Here is an 8,133-nt window from a genome sequence, read left to right as displayed (position 1 = left end):
TGGGGCACTAGTAAGTATATAAAATATAAAGAAAGAGACAATCCACAGGAGAGAATCCATAGGAGGGAAAGCTGGCCCATGTAATCCCATTTATAGGTTCCTTCACTAAGGCCGAGTCCGGCACTTCCCTCTCACTACTGAGATGAACATGGCTCTAATCCTACTGTTCTAGTTGGTAATTTCAATTTCTCTAGTAGTGAAATGTAGGCATCTCGTGGCTTAATGCAACCGAGGATAGCTTCTTGCATTTCAGTAGATTGGAAGGGGCATATGGCAGAGGGTCCCCATGGGGGAGGCTGGTCCTGGGCTCCTGCCACCTTGTGGCTCCTCTGTAAAGGTGGCTGCAGTGGGAGAAGAGGTGGGTGGGGCACACTTCTTCCCTACACAGGTTGGATGTGATGCATGGACATGCCTGCTCCTGACTTGCAGAGGAGAAGTCCTAGGAAGCATCTCACAGAGGCAGGAGGACTGAAACCTGCAGGAAGTGGCTCTGCTCTGAGACAGACTCTGGACCTCTTCACCTCCATTCCCAGCATCTTTTATTTTGCTAATTAAGCCACCATGACTTAGAAGCAGGCAGTGGGGCTCAGGAAACAAATCAGGTGGACTCTCCTAACTATTCAGGTAAAAACTGCCCAAGGGACTCAATCAGGGTGGTGCTGGGAAAGGTGCATGGGATCTGCTCTGAGCCCCCACCCAGGGAATACTCTGTGGTTTCTGTGGACTTGGCATTCCTCAGCTTCCTCACCTCTAAACACCATTAAACAAAGGTTTGTACAACTTAATGACAGTATCAAAGGGGTGTGAGCAAACGAATGCCAGAAAGAACATGAGGCTGGGTTTCGGATTAGGAGGCAGCATATAGTGACAAACTGATCTTTTAGGCAGAGAAGTCTAGGGGGGCCTCTGTGAGGAGGTGACTTCTGCACAGGCATCTTCCTGGAGGGAGGGAGCCATGTGGAATCACCCAGGGTGAGGATGAGTATGGCAGGTCCAACCCAGCCTGGAAGTCCTGGCTTGAGCAAGCAAGTCAGCCTTTCAGGAGAAATAGACACCAGCAGGAGCCAGGTCATGTACAGTAGTTGAGCCATGGTGAGTTTGAATACTATACCAACTGTCATGGGAATAACAATTGATGAATAAATGAGGCAGAAAGTAAACAGGGGTGAGATTGCAGCACAGTCTGGTCTGTCTCTGGCAGGGAGAGGCGAAGCACAGGAAACTGCAGGAGTCCAGGGAGCCCTGCAGAGGCGAGGCCAGTGCAGGCTTCCTAAGGAGACGTGCCTGGGGAGCAGGGAGGGTGGCCATGTGGGAAGCTCAGAAAAGGTTTTTTAGGTAGTGGCCCCAGAGGGAAACTGGACCAAAACGTGTGAACAAGCCATTTACAAAAGAGGAGACAGAAAAGACCAAGAAGCACACGAAGAGAAGGGCAAACCCATCAGCAACCAGAAAAGTGCAACACATCACTTTATGTGTCAATTAAGTTGGCAAGAATTGGAATGCTGCGTATGGGCAAGTGCTGGCATGGGCATGGGCATGAGCATAGAGGACCACTGGTGCTCTGCATGGGAACAGCAACTTATGTGCCAGTAAAGAGAACCATCTCCCAGGGTGACACCTACTTGTAACTCAGCAATTCTGCTCCCAAATACCTATCCCAAGACATTTCACAGATCCCTGGATGGCATGCAATGCAAGACCACAGGAGATGCCCTACAGCACTATTTGGGGCAACAAGCTTTGCAGGCACCTGGGTGCCTGTCACTTGGGGAGTGCCAGGTGGAAATGTACTACAGTAGGCCCTGTGCAGTGCACTCATTATTCCATTGCAGAAAGTACCCCTTCCTATGACCATTGTACTGCTGAGGAAGCTAAGACTCAGCAGGCGCAAGGCCTCGCCCCAGTAACAGAGCCAGGAGTTCAGGTCTGTGTGACTCTGCCTCCCCCTAAGTCACCTGTGCTGGTGGATTCAGCTCCCTGCTCCATTCCCCACCCCCAGAGGGCAGCTTCTTCAGAGATGGTGGCCATGGGCTGGAGGTCTGGGGTCCTGCAGAGTGAGCCCTGCTGTCACCGGGAGCCCAGTGGGAGTCCTGGTTTGGCCCCTCAGCAACCCTGTAACTTCAGACAAATGGCCCCTATGCTCAGCACCTTCAGAGTTCTCACCTTTTGGGACACAATGAGACCCATCTCAGAGGCTTTACTGAGATGTCTTATGTCAAGCTCCTGGCACAACAAATGTGTCTCCCCCTTCCCCCCACTCCTTAGGTACATGGGGAAAATTTCCCACCACCCACCCCAAATTTAAGTAGGGAAGCCTTCTCAGAGAGACTGTGTCTAATCATGAAAACTGGTTTTTCAAAAGTTAAATCCAGGCAAACTGAAGTCTCATCCTGCTGTGTGGCCTTCACTAAGTGCCTGCCCTCTTGGGGTCTCTGCCTTCCTGGAGTTAAAACAGATGGTCACTCTCTGACCCAAGCACGTTACTTGGACAGGGGCAGGAGCTCTTTAAGGAAGAGAGAGTGGGCCCCAAAGGGGTGTGGATTAGTTCTCACACTGACACATGAGGCATGTCGAGGGCTCACAGCAGCCAATCTGTATCCTGGTGCCTGTTAGATTCCAGCCCTTCTATGACCAGTGGACCTTCTCCCTCATAACTGTCTTAGCAAAGACACTTGGGCCTGGCATTCCCTGCCTTCTACCTGGGCCCAAGTATAACAGAGAGGGAAGGCCTTGAGGTACAAGGTCTTTCTCAGTTTGGCATCTGGAATGTGAAGAACGACAGAGGCAGGAACAAGAGATACCTGTGGTCTGATCACTGTGAAGAGCCCAGGCTGTAGAGCCGGGCTGCTTGAGTTCAAGTCCTAGTCCTGCCACCTCATAGCTCCCTGGGAAAATATCTCATGTCTTTGTACATTGGAGGGGACAACTGCAGTGCCTAGTCTGGCTTGCTATGATCACATGATGAGACAATTTAGGACCATTAAGCATACAACGCTGATAAGCCACTGTCATTGCTATTGTTGGAAGTCCACCACCCTCATCTTCCACCCCCTAGTGCACAGGGAAATGAGTCTTCAGGGTAACCCAGGAGCTGGAGAATCTGACCTGTCAGTAGAGGCAAGTTATGCTGCAATAACAAAAGCCCCAAATCCTATTGATTTAATACAACAAAAGTTTATTTCTCACTCATACAACATGTCCAAAATGAGTCCGCTGTGGCTTTGAGTCAGGCTGATGGAGCAGCCACCATCAGGAGCACTGCCAATCACTGTGGCAGAAGGGAGAAGGGAGTGAGGAATTGTTACTGGCTTTTAAAGTATCTGCCTGAAAGTGAGACACATCACTTTTTCTTCCATTCAAATTGGTCAACCCCAAAGGGGTAATGAGCATGGTCCTACTATGTGCCAGGAGGATGGAGAGACAGCAATATTTGCAAGCAGTGCCAATGACTGCCATAACACCCAACCTTCTTTATTACTATTACTAGAGTCCCGGTGCATGAAATTTGTGCACAGGGGCCGGGGGGGGGGGGGGGCTCCCCAACCCAGCCTGAACCCTCTCCAATCCAGGACCCCTTGGGGGATGTCTGACTGCCAGTTTAGGCCCGATCTTGCATGGGATCGGGCCTAAACCGGCAGTCAGACATCCCTTTCACAATCCGGGACTGCTGGCTCCTAACCACTCTCCTACCTGCCTGCCTGATTGCCCCCTAACTGATCCCCTGCCAGCCTCATTGCCCCCTAACGGCTCCCCAGCTGGCCTGATCACCTCTTAACTGCTCCCCCACCAACCTGATCACCCCCTAACTTCTCCCCCACCAGCCCAATTGCCCCTAACTGCTCTCCCCTGCTGGCCTGATCCCCCTAAGCACTCTCCCCTGCTGGCCTGATTGCCCTAACTGCTCTCCCCTGCCAGCCTGATCACCCCTAACTGCCTCTGCCTCAGCCCCACCACCATGGCTTTGTCTGGAAGGGCATCCGGAAGACATCTGGTCTAATTAGCATATTACCCTTTTATTAGTATAGATTATTGTTGCTAGTCTTATTTTAAAGTTGGGGCTCAGAGAGATCAAGGAGTCAGCCTCAGACCACAAAGCAGTGACTGGCAGAATAAGAGCCATTTCCTTATTCAACAAGAGTTTAATGAACAACTGCTATGTGGAAAACTGTCTTAGGTATTGGGGAAATTACACAAAACAGGGAGTCAAAAGTCTCTGTGTATAAAAAAAAAACATTTAAAAAAATATGAGTCTCTTAAAGATACATAGATATAGATATAAATATAGATATAGATATATTATTGATTTCAGAGAGAAAGGGAGAGGGAAAGAGAGATAGAAACATCAATGAGAAGAGATTAAAAATGGTTGCAGAGTAGTGGATGCTGCATGAACATGTAATTCCAAGGAACAAGCTGGAATTACAACTGAAATATGGAAAGACTTCCTGAATAATCAATGAAAAAATCACAGGCAGGAACCTTAATACCTGAGTACTGAAGGTGAAGACCACATAGAGACTGGTAGGAGGGACGGAGGCATGAAAGGGCTGGCCAGGTGCCCACAGATAGCAACTGAAGTCCCGGAGAGATATCTCAGCTGTGGGGGGGGGGGGGGAGGGAAGGGGTGGCGGGGAGGGTGTCACTGAGAACTCTGGGATCTAATCCCCAAACTGGGCTCTTCAGCAGAGAGCACCAAATCTGAGGAGGGTACCCACATAACATCTAGCTGTGAAAAGCAGCAGGGTGCTGTTTGCCAAGGAGTGGCAGCTGAAAGTTTGAGCACCCTCTTGAAGGGCCAACACACAAAAATTTCCGGTGGAGCCACCCACCTTGTGCTCTGGCAGAGGGAGGGTGAAGTGGACTGGATCTGTGAGGGCAGAACCCAGTACTGGGGACTCAGGGGATAGAGCTCAGAAGGCAGACACCCCAAGTTTCCTGGGCTGAGTCATTCCCTCACATAGTGGAGGACATCTTTCCCACATAGACATATATCTTGCCTGCGGGGAAGACAGTTGACACACCGTATTGGAAAACCCTTGCCCTGAGGCCACTTAAGAGATTAAAAATAACAATTAGCCTCCAGTCAGAAGAAACTGCCCCACCCTGTTGAAAAAAACTCTCGCTCCACCTCAGGACTGTTCCTGGGGGCAATTCAAGTTGGAATCCTATTAGTCTGTAGACAGAGGCTTTGAGTCGTTGCCTGATCCAATTAGTCAGAAACAGCCTTTAACACTGTCCTGCACTAGAGACTGAGAGGTGTAGAGGATCTACCTAAAACATAGTCACAAACCCAAACAGACAACCAAAATGAGGAGACAAAGAAACAACCCCCAATGAAAGAATAGAGAATTCTCCAGAAGAAGAGATAAATGAAGCAGAGATAAGAAATTTATCTGAAACGGAGTTCAGAGTAATGATGGTAAAAATGCTCAACAGTATGAAAAAAGATATAGTAACTATGGGGGAAAAAAGAACAGTCTGAGATAAAGAATAACATACCACAAATAAAGAACACATTGGAAGGAATACACAGGAGATTAGGGGAAGCTGAGGATGGAATCAGTGAATTAGAAGACAGAGTTGAAAATATCACTCAATCAGAGAACCAAAAAAGAAAAAAAACAATTAAAAAGCCGGAGGAAAGCTTAAGGGAGCTGTGGGACAACATGAAACATAACAATATTAGAATAGAAGGTTTGCCAGAAGAGGCAGAAAGGGAGAAAGGAATAGTGAAGGTGTTTAAAGAAATAACCGCAGACAACTTTCCTAACCTGGTAAAGAACAAAGCCACACAAGTTCAGGAGGCATAGAGAAGCCCAAACAAGAAGAACCCAAACAGACTCACACCCAAATACATCATAATTAAAATGCCAAAAATTAAAGACAAAGAGAGAATCTTAAAGGCAGCAAGAGAAAAGAAAACTGTTACCTACAAAGGAGTTCCCATAAGGCTGACACCTGATTTCTCATCAGAAACTTTACAGACCAGAAAGAAACGGCATGAAGTACTCAAGGTAATGGAAAGCAAGGATCTGAGACCAAGATTACTATATCCAGCAAGGCTATCATCAAAATAGACGGTCAAATAAAAAGCTTCCCAGACAAAAAAACAAACAAATCAAAACAAAAAAACTGAAGAAGTTCATCACCACCAAGCCAGCATTACAAGAAATGCTAAAGGGATTGCTATAAGGGATTGCTGAAAAGGAGAAACCTAGCCATACAGAATTAAAATGGCTATAAATAAGTAACTCTCAGTAATAACTCTAAATGTAAATGGATTAAATGCTCCAATCAAATGGCACAGGGTAGCTGAATGGATACAAAAACATGACCCAACTATATGTTGTTTACAATAGACCCACTTCAAAAGAAAAGACACACACAGGATGAAAGTGAAGGGATGGAAAAAAAATTCCATGCAAATGGAAAAGCTGGAGTAGCAATACTCATATCCAACAAAATAGACTTTTAAATGAAGGCCATCACAAGAGACAACAAAGGTCACTACATAATACTAAAGGGATCGATCCAACAAGAGGATATAATCCTGGTAAACATATATGTACCCAATATAGGTGCACCTAAATATATATAAAAAAAATTCTAGAGGACTTTAGCAGAGATATTGACAACAATACAGTCAGTGTAGGGGACTTTAACACCCCTATGACTTCACTGGACTGATCTTCCAGACAAAAACTTAACAAGGAAACAAAGACTCTAAAGGACACACTGGATCAGATGGATTTAATAGATATTTATAGAACATTTCACCCCAAAGCAGCAGAATATGCATTCTTCTCAAGTGCACATGGATTATTCACAAAGATAGACCACATTTTAGGACACAAAACAAGTCTCTATAAGTTCAAGAAGATTGAAATCAAGTCAAGCATCTTCTCAGATAACAATGGAAAGAAATTAGAAATCAACTACAGTAAAATCTCCCATAAACATTCAAACACATAGAGGCTAAATAGCATGTTATTAAACAATGAATGGGTTACCAAGGAGATCAAGAAAGAAGTAAAAAAAATTCCTGGAAACAAATGAAAATGAACACACAACAACCTAAAATCTCTGGGACACAGCAAAAGCAGTCCTGAGAGGGAAGTTCATAGCACTACAGGCATACCTCAAAAAAAAAAACAAAACAAGAAAAATCAGCAATAAACTATTTAACCCTACAACTTAAACAACTAGAAAGAGAACAACAAGTAAAGCCCAGAGTAAGTAGAAGGAAGGAAATAATAAAGATTAGTGCAGACATAAATAACATAGAGACTAAAAAAACAATACAAAAAATCAACGAAGGAATTAATCTGAGTGGAACGAGCTAGCTGAGTAGTTGTGTAGTTGCTTCTCAGAGACGGGCACCACTTGCAGCATGGCTGACCAACTAACTGAAGAGCAGACTGTGGAATTCAAAGAAGCTTTTTCACTATTTGACAAGGATGGTGATGGAACCATAACAGCAAAGGAATTGGGAACTGTTCTGAGGTCTCTTGGGCAGAATCCCACAGAAGCAGAGTTATAGGACATGATTAATGAAGTAGATGCTGATGGTAATGGCACAATCGACTTCCAACAATTTCTGATAATGATGGCAAGAAAAGTGAAAGACACAGACAGTGAAGAAGAAATCTGAGAAGCATTCCGTGTGTTTGATAAGGACGGCAATGGCTATATTAGTGAAGCAGAGCTTTGCCACGTGATGACAAACCTTGGAGAGAAGTTAACAGATGAAGAGGTTGATGAAATGATCAGGGAAGCAGATATTGATGGTTATAGTCAAATAAACTATGAATAGTTTGTACAAATGATGACAGCAAAGTGAAGATATTGTATAGAATGTGTTAAATTTCTTATACAAAATTGTTTATTTGCCTTTTATTTGTTTGTAACTTATCTCTAAAAGGTTCCCTCTAACTGTCAAAAAAATATGCATGTATAGTAATTAGGACTTCATTCCTCCATGTTTTCTTCCCTTATCTTACTGTTATTGTCCTGAAACCTTATTTTAGAAAATTGATCAAGTAACATGTTGCATGTGGCTTATTCTGGATATATCTAAGTCCTTCTGCACATCTAAACTTAGATGTTGGTCAAATGAGGGAAGATCAGGTTATG

General features: G+C 45.0%; 1 pseudogene across 1 annotated transcript; it reads left to right on the top strand.

The window, feature by feature from the left end:
* Positions 1 to 7,369: 7,369 nt before the first annotated feature.
* LOC308517036 (calmodulin-like) lies at positions 7,370 to 7,925 on the top strand (annotated as a pseudogene). The gene has a single exon. The product of its transcript is annotated as a calmodulin-like (transcript).
* The last annotated feature ends 208 nt before the right edge of the window (positions 7,926 to 8,133 follow it).

This window comes from Myotis nattereri (genome assembly GCF_964212035.1).
Source record: "Myotis nattereri genome assembly, chromosome: 3".
Classification (NCBI taxonomy): domain Eukaryota; kingdom Metazoa; phylum Chordata; class Mammalia; order Chiroptera; family Vespertilionidae; genus Myotis; species Myotis nattereri.
The sequence above is the reverse complement of the archived record's forward strand: the minus strand, read 5'-3'. Positions and strand labels throughout refer to the sequence as shown.